This window comes from Giraffa tippelskirchi, chromosome 8, assembly GCF_054371585.1.
Source record: "Giraffa tippelskirchi isolate mGirTip1 chromosome 8, T2T-mGirTip1v1.2.pri, whole genome shotgun sequence".
Taxonomy (NCBI): domain Eukaryota; kingdom Metazoa; phylum Chordata; class Mammalia; order Artiodactyla; family Giraffidae; genus Giraffa; species Giraffa tippelskirchi.
This window is the reverse complement of record NC_137282.1, coordinates 23497800-23513647: the sequence shown is the minus strand read 5'-3', so window position 1 is coordinate 23513647 and position 15848 is coordinate 23497800. Positions and strand designations below refer to the sequence as shown.

Below are 15848 nucleotides of genomic sequence, written 5' to 3'. Positions count from 1 at the left end.
TACTTTCAATGTGCTAATTCTAATAGCCATCTCTCCCTACCACCTTCCTTTCTTGCTCCCTCTCCCTCCCCTCCTCTCTTTCTTCATCACTCTCCCTCCTCGGAGGTCACTAACAGTTTGCTTTCCTAAGCAAATTGTTAAAAGATTAAATTTGTCTTCAGCATATTCTTCTCCCATAACCCACACTAAATAACATATTGCCCTTGCAGTTCACTCAAGCTACCAGTAAAATGTCAAGGTTGCAAGCATAAATTAATTAATATAATTAACTTACAGGTATAAGAGTACTGTGAAATCACTTTCCTCACAATTGTAATGGAGCCATTGGGAAGATTTCCAGCAATGGCCAGCAGTGAGCTCCCTGAGCAAGCTCTGGTGAGTATGCCGGACTCTAAAGCAGTTTAACACAGGAAATTTAAAATATTTTAAGTTATATTAATTGCAAAATAATATAGTACTAATTAAAAGAAAAAGAAAATGAATTGTATGTGCTGACATGTTGTATTTATGGGAAGACACCCATCATCCTTGAATGAAGGACTGTATTTTCCTGACGCCTGGTTACTTGGGTACATGCCCTGAGATCTTTAAAGCATTAGTTATGTCTGGGTTCTAGTGTCACATCCAAAATGTGAATGATTAGACAGAGCAAACTACAGAGGTCAAAATCGGATGAACTAGGTCTGTTTCCCTGACTTTTCTGGGACTACTATCTGTGCAGGACAGTGTTTTGATTGTTTATAATGATTGTGGTTACTCTGAATGACAAGTGGTAGCCTTTTGTGTAGAGGTATAACCAGTCCCTAATGCACTTTCAGCATTTCCAGCCAGAGACGTTTCTTACAGGAGATATATTCACACATAGCTCAGTCTCTCTCTGCTGATAACTTCTATGCCTCTTGTTTCCTAGCTTGAACTTACAACCTTTGAGAGTCCTCATGTTCTTTTCGATTATGAGGTGATGGTAAAGGCAGGATGGGATATCCGTTGTAGGATATATGAAAACTTGAAATAACTGACACTGTGTGACATCCCAACACTGTACTGAGGGTCTAATCAAAACCTGAGAAGTGTCTTCAGCCATTTACTCAATTATTACAAATGGTGAGCAACTTCCCTGAACTTGATTCATTAAAATTCAATCACTATAATTTCTTCCCTCAATATCTTTTAATCTGATCATCAGGTCTGTTAACATACTCCCTTAGGAAGTTATGACATTAACTAAAAAGAAGAACAGAGTTTGAGTGAAAGAGTTGCATTTTATTAACATTATGCTATAACTTCATCACCCAATTATATATAGTAACAGGAAAGAAGTCATTGTTCAGAATTAGAACAAATACTCCATTGCCCTGCTGGAATTCAGATCCTTAAACTCAGGTCGAAATTTGCAGTTGCTGACCTAGTAGCCCAGATGGTAAAGAATCTGCCTGCAAAGCAGGAGACCCAGGTTCAATCCTTGGGTCTGGAACATCCCCTGGAGTGGGAATGGCTACTCACTCCACTCCAGTATTCTTGCCTGAAGAATTTCGTGGACAGAGGAGCCTGGCGGGCTACAGTTGACAGGGTCAACAAGTTGAATATTCAGCCTAAAATTATGCTTATTATAAGAATAAGCATGTAGGATATTATAAAATAGTGATGAAATAAAACTGTGGCTTTTGAAACCAGCTTTGTAACAAAATATACAAAATAGATTTTCGTGTATGTGTTTGTTTAAATTATGCATCTATTCCATATATAGTATATAGCGTATCTAATCATATAACTGAACACAAAGTTCAGTTCTGTGTATAATATCTGTTCTCTTATATGTATAGGATGTATATAATGTATACATACATTATATATAATACACATATATAATGTGTATACAAAATATAATGTGTATATAACATATATAATGTACGTATCCATTATCTATAGCATGTATTGTTGTTGTTCAGCCACACAGTCATGTCTGACTCTGCAACTCCATGGACTGCAGCACGCCAGGCTTCCCTGTACTTCACTGTCTCCTGGAGCTTGCTCAAACTCATGTCCACTGAGTCAGTGATGCCATCCAACCATCTCATCCTCTGTCATCCTCTTCTCCTCCTGCCTTCAATCTTTCCCAGCATCAGGGTCTTTTCTAATGAGTCAACGTTTCATATCAGGAGGCTAAAGTATTGGAGTTTCAGCTTCAGCATCAGTCCTTCCAATGAATATTCAGGACTGATATCCTTTAGGATGGATTGGTTGGCTCTCCTTGCAGACCAAGGGACTCTCAAGAGTCTTCTCCAACACCACAGTTCAAAAACATCAATTCTTTGGCACTCAGCCTTCTTTATAGTCCAACTCTCACATGCATACATGACTACTGGGAAAACCGTAGCTTCGAATATATCTTTGTTGGCAAAGTAATGTCTTTGCTTTTTAATACACTGTCTAGGTTTGTCATAGCTTTTCTTCGAAGGAGCAAGTGTCTTTTACTTGCATGGATGTAGTCACCATCTGCAGTGATTTTGGAGCCCAAGAAAAGAAAATCTGTCACTATTTCCATTGTTTCCCCATCTATTTGCCATGAAGTGATGGGACCAGATACCATGATCTTCATTTTTTGAATGTTGACTTTTAAGCCAGCTTTTTCACTCTCCTCTTTCACATTCATCAACAGGCTCTTTAGTTCCTCTTTGCTTTCTGCTATAACGGTGGTGTCACCTGCATATCTGAGGTTACAGATATTTCTCCTGGCAATCTTGATTCCAGCTTGTGATTCATCCAGCCCGGCATTTCGCGTGATGTACTGCGTATATAAGTTAAATAAGCAGGGTGAAAATATACAGCCTTGACGTACCCTCTCCCAATTCAGTTCAGTTCAGTCGCTCAGTCGTGTCCGACTCTCTGCGACCCCATGAATTGCAGAACGCCAGGCCTCTCTGTCCATCACCAACTCCCGGAGTCTACCCAAACCCATGTTCATCGAGTCGGTGATGCCATCCAACCATCTCATCCTCTGTCATCCCCTTCTCCTCCCGACCCCAATCCTACCCAGCACTAGGGTCTTTTCCAATGAGTCAGCCCTTCGCATGAGGTGGCCAAAGTATTGGAGCTTCAGCTTCAACATCAGACCTTCCAATGAACACCCAGGATTGATCTCTTTTAGGATGGATTGATTGGAACTCCTTGCACTCCAAGGGACTCTCAAGAGTCTTCTCCAACACCACAGTTCAAAAGCATCAATTCTGCGGCGCTCAGCTTTCTTCACCGTCCAACTCTCACATCCATACATGACCACTGGAAAAACCATAGCCTTGACTAGACGGACTTTTGTTGGCAAAGTAATGTCTCTGCTTTTAAACATGCTATCTAGGTTAGCCATAACCTTCCTTCCAAGGAGTAAGCGTCTTTTAATTTCCTGGCTGCAATCACCATCAGCAGTGATTCTGGAGCCCAAAAAAGTAAAGTCTGACACTGTTTCCACTGTTTCCCCATCTATTTCCCATGGAGTGATGGGACCAGATGCCATGATCTTAGTTTTCTGAACGTTGAGCTTTAAGCCAACTTTTTCACTCTCCTCCTTCACCTTCATCAAGAGGCTCTTTAGCTCTTCTTCACTTTCTGCCATAAGGGTGGTGTCATCCGCATATCTGAGGTTATTGATATTTCTCCCAGCAATCTTGATTCCAGCTTGTGTTTCTTCCAGCCCAGCATTTCTCATGATGTACTCTGCATATAAGTTAAATAAGCAGGGTGACAATATACAGCCTTGACGTACTACTTTTCCTATTTGGAACCAGTCTGTGGTTCCATGTCCAGTTCTAACTGTTGCTTCCTGACCTGCATACAGGTTTCTCAAGAGACAGGTCAGATGGTCTGGTATTCCCATCTCTTTCAGAATTTTCCACAGTTTATTGTGATCCACACAGTCAAAGGCTTTGGCATAGTCAATAAAGCAGAAATAGATGTTTTTCTGGAACTCTCTTGCTTTTTCGATGATCCAGCGGATATTGGCAATTTGATCTCTGGTTCCTCTGCCTTTTCTAAAACCAGCTTGAACATCTGGAAGTTCACGGTTCACGTATTGCTGAAGCCTGGCTTGGAGAATTTTGAGCATTCCTTTACTAGCATGTGAGATGAGTGCAATTGTCCGGTAGTTTGAGCATTCTTTGGCATTGCCTTTCTTTGGGATTGGAAAGAAAACTGACCTTTTCCAGTCCTGTGGGCACTGCTGAGTTTTCCAAATTTGCTGGCATATCGAGTGCAGCACTTTCACAGCATCACCTTTGAGGATTTGAAATAGCTCAACTGGAATTCCATCACTTCCACTAGCTTTGTTCGTAGTGATGCTTTCTAAGGCCCACTTGACTTCACATTCCAGGATGTCTGGCTCTAGGTGAGTGATCACACCATCGTGATTATCTGGGTCGTGAAGATCTTTTTTGTACAGTTCTTCTGTGTATTCTTGCCACCTCTTCTTAATATCTTCTGCTTCTGTTAGGTCCATACCATTTCTGTCCTTTATCGAGCCTATCTTTGCATGAAATGTTCCTTTGGTATCTCTAATTTTCTTGAAGAGGTCTCTAGTCTTTCCCAATCTGTTGTTTTCCTCTATTTGTTTGCACTGATTGCTGAGGAAGGCTTTCTTATCTCTCCTTGCTATTCTTTGGAACTCTGCATTCAGATGGGAATATCTTTCCTTTTCTCCTTTGCTTTTCACTTCTCTTCTCTTCCCTGCTATCTGTAAGGCCTCCTCAGACAGCCATTTTGCTTTTTTGCATTTCTTTTCCATGGGGATTTTCTTGATCCCTGTCTCCTGTACAATGTCACGAACCTCTGTCCATAGTTCATCAGGCACTCTGTCTCTCAGGTCTAGTCCCTTAAATCTATTTGTCACTTCCACTGTATACTCATAAGGGATTTGATCTAGGTCATACCTGAATGGTCTAGTGGTTTTCCCTACTTTCTTCAATTTAAGTCTGCATTTGGCAATAAGCAGTTCATAATCTGAGCCACAGTCTGCTCCTGGTCTTGTTTTTGCTGACTGTATAGAGCTTCTCCATCTTTGGCTGCAAAGGATATAATCAGTCTGATTTCGGTGTTGACCATCTGGTGATGTCCACGTGTAGAGTCTTCTCTTGTGTTGTTGGAATAGAGTGTTTGCTATTACCAGTGCATTCTCTTGGCAAAACTCTATTAGCCTTTGCCCTGCTTCATTCTGTACTCCAAGGCCAAACTTGCCTGTTACGCCAGGTGTTTCTTGACTTCCTACTTTTGCATTCCAGTCCCCTATAATGAAAAGGATATCTTTTTTGGGTGTTAGTTCTAGAAGGTCTTGTAGGTCTTCATAGAACCGTTCAACTTCAGCTTCTTCTGCGTTACTGGTCGGGGCATAGACTTGGATTACCATGATATTGAATGGTTTGCCTTGGAAACGAACAGAGATCATTCTGTCGTTTTTGAGATTGCATCCAAGTACTGCATTTTGGATTCTTTTGTTGACCATGATGGCTACTCCATTTCTTCTAAGGGATTCTTGCCCACAGTAGTAGATATAATGGTCATCCGAGTTAAATTCACCCATTCCAGTCCATCTTAGTTCGCTGATTCCTATTGTTCCATGTCTGGTTCTAATTTTTGCTTCTTGACCTGCATATAGATTTCTCATGAGACAGGTAAGGTGGTCTGGTATTCCCATCTCTTGAAGAATTTTCCACACTTTGTTGTGATCCACACAGTCCATGGCTTTAGCATAGTCAGTGAAGCAGAATTAGATGTTTTTCTGGAATTCTTTTGCTTTTTCTATGATCCAGTGGATGTTGGCAATTTGATCTCTGGGTCCTCTCCCTTTTCTAAATCCAGCTTGAACATCTGGAAGTTGGTTCACATACTGTTTAAGTCTAGCTTGTGGAATTTTGAGCATTACTTTGCTAGTGTGTGAGATGAGTGCAAATGTGTGGTAATCTGAACATTCTTTGGCATCGCCTTTCTTTGGATTGGAGTGAAAATTGACCTTTTCTAGTTCCGTGGCCACTACTGAGTTTTCCAAATTTGCTATCATATTAAGTGCAACACTTTTACGGCATCATCTTTTAGGATTTGAAATAGCTCAACTGGAATTCCATCACCTCCACTAGCTTTGTTTGTAGTGATGCTTCCTAAGGCCCACTTGACTTCACAGTGCAGGATATCTGGCTGTACGTGAGTGATCACACTATCATGGTTTTCTGGTTCATTAAGATTTCTTTTGTGTAGTTCTTCTGTGTATTCTTACCACCTCTTCTTAATATAATATGCATATATGTATATATCAAGTCGTATAGCTTAATACAAGGGTTAGAAGATGAGAAAATATCCATATCGGTAATTTAAATGCTAGGTTATTGTTAGTCTCCTTGATTGTCCAAACAAGGAAGCACAGAGTGGCTTAGAACATCAGAAAGTTGTGTCACACTCTGAGGGCTGGGAGTCTCTGATCCAGGTGTTGGCAAGGCCGTGTTCCCTCTGAAGCTGGGGGAGGGCAGCTCCTCTCTGTGCCTTCTGCAACTGCAGCAGCAGTGTTCCTGGGCTTCGGGCAGCATAGCTCCAGTCTTCACACCGCAGCTGCTTCCATCTCTCCACAGTCTTCCCTCCGCGCATGACGTTTTCTGTATCCAGATGGCCTTTTACTAAGTACACCAGTCATAGAGGAGTAGAATCCACTCTAATGACCTTTTTAAAATTTCATTATCTCTGTAAAGATCTCGTTGCCAAATAAAGTCACATTTTGAGGAGTTGGGAGTTAAGGCTTAAACCTATTGTTATTTTAAAGAGAGATACAATTCAACATATAACAGGTTACGAATATTTTTGTTTTAATTTGGGAATTTTCCAGATTTTTTCTTAGAAAGCTATTTGTTTTACCTTTTTGTGACACAATGCTTTATCAAGTTCCGTTGATACAGCATTTCTGCTTTTTATCAGATGTTGGAATTCCCTCTGATCATAGCTAAAAGATTTATTATATTTAGTTTTGTTCCACAAATAAGGTTTGAGGCAAAATAAATTCACATGATACTGATTTGTTAGAATTATAGTAGTTGTTTTATGTAGGTCTTTGTCTAAGGTAGGCAAATAAATTACTTTTTTCCTAAGAATTTTGCTCAACATAAATTACTGTTTTCCACATTATATTGTTTTTCAAATGCTTTCTTTGTGAAAGAAATGTTTCCCTTTCATGTTGGGTGTCTACTGTGTTATTCCAGCTCTATTTCTGGATGATGGTGGAAGTTTTAGGGGATGAGACTGGCTTCTTTGAGTTGTCAAATGTTATCAAATGTCTAGCTGCTTGTGGAAGATTATTTTTAGCCTTTCTTTGCCTGTGAAACATAGCACAGAATGTGGGGACAAACACAGGTGTTTAGGTGTCATTGTCTAAGCACTGGTTCTGGGTCTCTACGTAATGCATTTCCAAATTGGGCATTTCAAAATAATAGCTTGAACTTTATATTGCAGTTAATTTAGCATACAGCTTTTATTGAGAAATAAATGAGACGTTTTATATTTTAATAAATGTCTTCCAAGTTTTTTAATAAAAGATTGTGTCACAGTTTAGGTTGCAGACACTATGATGGCATTTACCATGCAGTGCGTTTATTAAGGGGCCATCTTGGGATTAGCACTTGCAAAAACGGTAGAGAAGTCAGGACTGGGTAGAGGAACGTTCTGGAGGTAGAAAGGCCCTTCAGCGTTGTCTCCAGATGGGTTGATCTGGCCAGGCCAAGGTCATCTCTAAGAGATCAGCCGTGAGATATGAGCCTTGGGAGAAAGGACACCATCTTGAGGAGACCACCTTCTCCCGCTGAGACGTTCCTGAACGATACCCACGCAGTCCACCCAGCAACTGGGACCACACGTCCTCCTCCAGTGGGACATCTGGGCAGCACATCACGGTGTGCACCACAGGGAAGAGAATCATATCACAATCTTGAGATGTGCTTTCAACCATGCTTCTGCTGGCTCTGTAGTAATGTAGATCTATAAAGGCTATAAATTTTTTTTAAAGTTTTATTCATTGCATAACAATTAAAAAAACAACCCTACACATATTTTTTGTTTCCGTTTTCCTTATTAATCTTATTGAAACATCACATAACTGAACATTGCCTCACCTTCACTGTAACTGGAAGTAGAGAATATGAACATGGGGATGTTTCTACTCAAAATTGCTAGTCCTGTAAATCATCATCCTTATCTGGTAATCTTGATCTAATGTGAGAAGGGTGCATGTGTATGTAAGAGAATGGGACATGCATGTTGTCCTATTTCCATGAGGACATGCATGTAATCCTGAGAGAAACATCATCGTGTTACCAAGAACTTTATATTTGTCTTTGCTATAACCAGAGAAAATATAATGGACAAATCTAGGTGCTATTCCCATATTCCCAACAGGGTCCGCAAATTCTCCCAAAACCACACAATATCTTGGACTCTGAAAGTCCACATCTGTCTCATATGTGGAGATTTCCACCTTGAGTGTGGCTAATGCCTTTCTAAAAATTGAGTGGAGAAATAGTAAAGTTTCAATTTTTTTGTCAGCAGAATCATTCTGAATTGTGCTAAAGTAAGAGACTGAAAGAACACAGCTAGCTTTCTGACAACAAGGGGAATGACTTTTAGGGAAAATAGATGTATTTTGACTGAGAAATCAGCAGCATTGATAGGAGAGTATTCAAGACAGTGTAGGAATGACAATATTGCCAGCCGTCATTTTTCCTTAAACATTTGTCTTTAAATGCATAAGAGTAAATCTTGGATGGTCTTAACTACACACTGCTAATATGTCATGTCTGCTTGATACTGATCCTTTTCTATTCTGAAGTTCATTTAATATTGCTTTATAACAGCGCTTAGACTATTACAAAATTTTTCATTCCAATCCAGTTAGTTAAAATGCCTTTTTGGATTATTGAAATACACTTCTCTCTGATTTCCCTATGTCTCCTACTCAAAATCAAAACAGTCAGTTTAATTTTCCAAATACACAGCTCTGTTTGAATTACATCCCTGCTCAGAAAGCTCTGTGTACCTTAGTGCTATTAACTGAAGCTTCATCTTGGCTGCAAGGTCATTTTGTCAGATTGTTTCAGTCCATATTTCAGCTCTACATTTACACTACTCTAACCTGCATGAGCTGAATCAAATGAAGCATAACTGAACTCCAGGATCTTAAATTAGAGATGACGCTGTGAAAGTGCTGCACTTGATATGCCAGCAAATATGGAAAACTCAGCGGTGGCCACAGAACTGGAAAAGGTCAGTTTTCATTCCAATCCCAAAGAAAGGCAATGCCAAAGAATGCTCAACTACAGCACAATTGCACTCATCTCACACACTAGTAAAGTAATGGTTAAAATTCTCCCAGCCAGGCTTCAGCAATACATGAACCGTGAACTTCCAGAGGTCCAAGCTGGTTTTAGAAAAGGCAGAGGAACCAGAGATCAATTGCCAACATCCGATGGATCATGGAAAAAGCAAGAGAGTACCAGAAAAACATCTATTTCTGCTTTACTGACTATACCAAAGCCTTTGACTGTGTGGATCACAATAAACTGTGGAAAATTCTGAAATTTTGGGAATACCAGACCACCTAACCTGCCTCTTGAGAAACCTGTATGCAGGTCAGGAAGCAACAGTTAGAACTGGACATGGAACAACAGACTGGTTCCAAATAGGAAAAGGAGTACGTCAAGGCTGTATATTGTCACCCTGCTTATTTAACTTATATGCATAGTACATCATGAGAAATGCTGGGCTGGAGGAAGCACAAGCCGGAATCAAGATTGCCTGGAGAAGTATTAATACCCTCAGATATGCAAATGACACCACCCTTATGGCAGAAAGTGAAGAAGAACTAAAAAGCCTCTTGATGAAAGTGAAAGTGGAGAGTGAAAAAGTTGGCTTAAAGCTCAACATTCAGAAAACTAAGATCATGGCATCCGGTCCCATCACTTCATGGCAGATAGATGGGGAAACAGTGGAAACAGTGGCTGACTTTATTTTTCTGGGCTCCAAAATCACTGCAGATGGTGACTGTAGCCATGAAATTAGAAGATGCTTATTCCTTGGAAGGAAAGTTATGACCAACCTAGATAGCATATTTAAAAGCAGAGACATTACTTTGGTAACAAAGGTCTATCTAGTCAAGGCTATGGTTTTTCCAGTGGCCATATATAGATGTGAGAGTTGGACTATAAAGAAAGCTGAGTGCCAAAGAATTGATGCTTTTGAGCTGTGGTGTTGGAGAAGACTCTTGAGAATCCCTTGAACTGCAAGGAGATCCAACCAGTCCATCCTAAAGGAGATCAGTCCTAGGTGTTCATGGGAAGGACTGACGTTGAAGCTGAAACTCCAATACTTTGGCCACCTCATGTGAAGAGCTGACTCATTGGAAAAGACGGAGGGGAGGAGGAGAAGGAGATGACAGAGGATGAGATGGCTGGATGGCATCACCGACTCGATGGACACGGGTTGGGTAGACTCAGGGAGTTGGTGATGGACAGGGAGGCCTGGCGTGCTGCGGTTCATGGGGTCACAAAGAGTCGCACATGGCTGAGTGACTGAACTGAATTGAACTGACTGATGACAATATATGCACTCCTCCCCTCCCCTATGGTCACAGATTGGTTACTTGACTAAATTTATAGTATTCCCCTTAACATCAGTGTTCTAAAAGTTTTTCAAAAATTATTACTTTTATGCATTGAGTCTTCCTAAGTATATATTTTCTTATTTCCTTCCTTTCTTTCCTTTTCTTTTTGTTGTACAACCTGTTCTTCTCTTGAGGACATCTTTCAAGTTTGTAAATGCAATGTGAAGAACAATTCTAGAAGTGTATTCCAAGATGGGTTTGACTTATAAATAGCACAGTAACAGGATGACTGCATGCTTTCAACATGTTCTTCACTGGAGAAGTATCAATACCCTCAGATATGCAGATGACACCACCCTTATGGCAGAAAGTGAAGAACTAGAAAGCCTCTTGATGAAAGTGAAAGTGGAGAGTGAAAAAGTTGGCTTAAAGCTCAACATTCAGAAAACTAACATCATGGCATCTGGTCCCATCACTTCATGGCAGATAGATGGGGAAACAGTGGAAACAGTAAAAATAAATCACTTTTATTTTTCTTACTTTTAAAAATGATAAAGTAGCTTTCTGAGTTGGTATTCAAATGAACACACATGTATTTATTCCACAATTTAAATTTTAGATTTTTAAAAATCTTATTTGGTATGCCAGTTTGGAAATAATCACTTTATTTCACTATTCTTTTATGTGAGCAGACTTTTTGAACTTTGAGCATCAATATTATCTTCCAATCTATTTGTGTTTGGAAATTCTAGTTATAGTCTTTAATCTTTACTTCACTTAATTAGTGATTTAGACAACTGAGTTGATAATAAAGGAAATGTTTTTCATATATTTTCCAATGGTGCAGCATAAAACAACAGGAGAATAATTAAGAAATCACTTAAATAATTATGACAGATATTGATTTTCAATATAATTTTGAAGAAGAATACATAGCAAATGTAACAGAAACAGTATTAAAACCTAAATACAGCTTTCCTTAGGCAAAAAAAATAAAAAGGAAGAAGGATAAGGAAAATCCAGGTCTAAGACCTAGGTAGAGGAGAAAAAAGAACTTATCTGCAAAGGAGATGAAATTAAGCTTACCAAGTGGGAGAAATTATACTTCCTGATTTCACAAGTTATTATTATAATCAAAACGGTGTGATATTGGCATATGTATATGTATTTATATATACACACACACAGTGGTGGTGGTTAGTCGCTGAGTCGTGTCCAGCTCTTGCCACCACATGGACTGTAGCCCCCCAGGCTTCCCCGTCCCTGGGATTTCTCAGGCAAGAATCCTGGAGTAGGTTGCCCTGCCCTTCTCCAGGGGATCTTCCCGACCCAGGGATGGAACTTGTGCTTCCTGTGTCTCCGGGACTGCAGGAGGATTCTTTATCTGCTGAGCCACCAGGGAAGCCCATTAGGGAAATGCAGATCAAAACCACAATGAAATACTGCTATTTTTAAAAAAAATAGAAAAGAAAAGAAATAACAAGTGTTAGTAAGGATAAGGAGAAATCATAACTCTTGTGAGTTGCTGGTGATAAGGTAAAATGTTATGGCTGCTCTGGAAAACAGTAATTCTCTTTATTCAAATATGTAAACATAGGATTACCATGTGACTCAGCACTTTCACTTATAAGTGTATGTCCCAAAGAATTGAAAGCAGAGATTCAAACATATATTTATATACCAATGTTCATGGCAACATTCACAGTAACCATAAGGGGGAAACAACCCAAATGTCCAATATCTATCAACAGATGAATGGATAAGCAAAGTGTGATATTTATACACACACACTCACATGTGCACACACACACACACACACACACACAGGAATATCATACAGCCTTAAAAAGGAGGGTATTCTGATATGTTACACATGGGCGAAACTTGAGGATATTATTAAGTATAATATAAGTGACATATGCTAGACACAAAAAGACAAATATTGTATTATTCCCACTTACATGAGGTACCTAGAACAGTCCAATTCTTAGAGTCAGAAAGAGAACAGTGGTGGAGAGAAAAGGAGGATAAGATATTGTTTTTTAAGGGTGCAGAGATTCAGTTTGAGATAATGAAAGGTTCTAGAGATGGATACTAGTGATGGTTATGCACCAATGTGAATCTGTTCAATATCATTAAATTATAAACTTTAAAGTGGTTCAAATGCTAAATAGTGTTTTATGTGTATTTTACCGTAACTATGTAAAAAAGAATGAATTAACTCAGCTCTAACCCCACAGAATTCTAGAAGTGAACTCTACATCTGTAAAGCGAAGACGCTGTCACTGTCTATTTCATTCAGTTGCTATGAGAATTAACTGGAGTGGCATCTAAAAAGAATATAGCACACTGTCTGACATGTAGGGCTTCCCTGGTGGCTCAGCGGTAAAGAATCTGCCTGCAATGCAGAAGACCTGGATTCGATCTCTGGGTCAGGACAGTCCCCTAGAGGAGGGCATGGCAACTCACTCTAGTACTCTTGTCTGGAGAATCCTATGGACAGAGGAGCCTGGCGGGCTGCAGTCCATAGGGTCGCACAGGGTCGGACACAACTGAAGTGACTAAGCAGCAGGAGTAGCAGCTGGCATGTTAAGAGAGAAAAAACCCTTAAACTTATTGTTATGCGGCATTAGGTCAGATATGTCATTTTATCTTTGCTTTAAAGTGAATTTCTGAAATACACTGTCAGTTTTATAAAATACAGAAAATTTCTCATTTTAATCATTTATCCCCATTTTAAACACTTATCTGTCTTTGTTCTGTAATTTCCAAATAAAAGAGAAAATCCTTCTTATGTTTGGAAACTACCAGCTCATGGAAAATGTTTGAATTCATTTATTTCTTCACAAGAAATTTGTTTTTATTACATTGGGTAAAATACATTATAAAATGATTTTTACTAGTCATATTTAAATGCCAAAGCTAAATGTGTAGATATTCTTCTCTAGTTTAGTTTTAATGATTTGAAAATGAATTATCTGATTTTTGTTTTATAGTACCTGTCTGAAAAATAAACAAAGCATAGAATTAAACAAAAATGTAGAGACAATGCTATGGTGTAATTATGTTTAAATGTCTAGAGGAGCAGTAACTAACATATATTAGTTTAATGAAAAAAGCAATTATAGTAACAAGAATTCAATTCTTTTATATTATATATTTGTATTCCATTTATCTGCAATTGTGGATCAATTAGTTTTTAATAATACTCTTTTAGTTCAGGATCCTTATTCAAAATATCAGGCCACTGTGAGTTAGCCAATGAAAGATTTAGTAAACTCTGCTCCTTCATTCCAGCCATTTGCCAGGCATTATAGTAAGTTTTTGACATATAGTGCCTCTAATCTTAAATGAACTCCAAGGGCCAGATAGAAGAGATGAAGCTCAGCTTTTGTAATATACCTAAATCATACAATAAGGGTGTTGCTGTTATTGTTTAGTCGCTAAGTCGTGTGTGACTCTGTGTCTTCTGGAGTATTAGCAGCCAGATTCTTTACCACTGAGCTACAAGGGAAGCCCAATAAGGACATAAGCTGCTGCAATCACGTCTGACTCTTCCAGACTCCATGGAATAAGGGCATATATGGACTTAAATGCAGGATTATTTCCTTTTTTTATACCCATAGGACTTTGCAGTGATGTTCTTCTGTATTCTCTGATGTATATTTACACCTATTTTTTATCTCATTTTGACCTAGAAACTAGGGAAAGCAAGTAAAGCTACCTAAACTTCTAGCTCTGACTTATTATTCAAGTAAAACTATAGATTACTCTGTAACAGAATTCATGGTGAATTTAATGAGTTTCAGAGGAAATCATCAAAATATTCTGAATGGAAAATTCTCTAAACCTTTACTAAGACGTTATCCAATTTCAGACTAAGCCTGAAAATTCTAAATAATGTATTTTCACCATGATTCTCCCCAGAAACAACAGACCTACACTCCTCAGAGTGTTTCATGGCACCAAGTACAAGATAATATAGAAGTAACCACCTTGCCTCTCCAGCTCCTATTCCATCTCTGTCTTTTTACCTATCATTAGTGTACCATTACAGGTAGCCCACTTTTCAAGAAAACCACACCAGTTGTTATTCAAAGATATGCTGTAGTCCTATTAAAAAAAGTCATGTGGTTAAGATGTCTGTAAAATTTTAATCAGATTTAAATGAGATGTGCGTAACTCAATATAAAATACAGTTTCATTACCTACAGAGTAGTTGGGATTTCTGGTCACACGCAGGATATTTTTAAAGAAGTATTGTGTTCCCATTCTTTATTCCCTGAGTTGCATGCTGAAAAAATATTTCTATTAAAAAAACAGAAATTACCTGTAAAATTAAACAAACCTGAATTAAGCATATTACATGATTTTTATCTTGCATGGAAACCAGGTTTGTTTCCGATAGGTGAGGAGAATTGCAAGGTATTTTTCAGACTCTGCAACACTAAAAAGGACAACTGCAGTAAAATTTTTCTAATTAAATAAGATTCTTGGAAATCTAAATATGCTAGGTCCGAAGATAGCTTTCCTAAGCTCTGCTCATTTTTTAGAAATTACACATTTAAAGCATAATATCACTATTTTACTGTGAAAGAAGAAATTTTAATAAATATATAATGGTATGTATATAAATAGAAATGTTGTTGTTTAGTCACTAAGTCCTGTCTGACTCTTTGTGACCCCATGAATTATAGCACACCTGGCTTCCCTGTCCTTCGCTATGTCCCAGAGCATGCTCGAACTCATTTGCACTGAATCGGTGATGCCATCCAACCATCTCGTCCTCTGTCGTCCCCTTCTCCTCCTGCTCTCAACTGTCCCAGCATCAGGGTTTTTCTAATGAGTCAGCTGTTCACATCAGGTGGCCAAAGTATTCGAGTTTCAGCTTCAGCATCAGTCCTTCCAATGAATATTCAGGGCTGATTTCCTTTAGGATTGACTGGTTTGATCTCCTTGCAGTCCAGGGGACTCTCAAGAGTCTTCTCCAACACCACAATTCGAAAGCACCATTTCTTTGACACTCAGCCTTCTTTATGGTCCAGTTCTTGACTACTGGAAAAACCATAGCTTTCACTGTATGAACCTTTGTCAGCAAAGTGATGCCTATGCTTTTTGGTACACTGTCTAGGTTTGTCATAGCTTTCCTTCTAAGGAGTGAGTGTCTTTTAATTTCATGGCTGCAGTCACCATCTGCAGTGATTTAGGATCCCAACAAAATAAAATATGTCAT

At 38.9% G+C, this 15848-nt stretch overlaps 1 protein-coding gene across 13 annotated transcripts in view; it reads left to right on the top strand.

Moving 5' to 3' along the window:
• The window catches only part of MSR1 (macrophage scavenger receptor 1), a 681840-nt gene that overhangs the window by 475251 nt on the left and 190741 nt on the right, over positions 1 to 15848 (top strand). For 10 of the 13 annotated variants that reach the window (XM_081521514.1, XM_081521505.1, XM_081521507.1 and 7 more), the window contains one exon: positions 277 to 375. The exons of the other annotated variants lie outside the window; for them this stretch is intronic. The gene's annotated coding sequence lies outside the window, so the exon portion shown is untranslated. The remainder of the gene's footprint in view (positions 1 to 276; positions 376 to 15848) is intronic. 13 annotated transcript variants of the gene reach the window in all.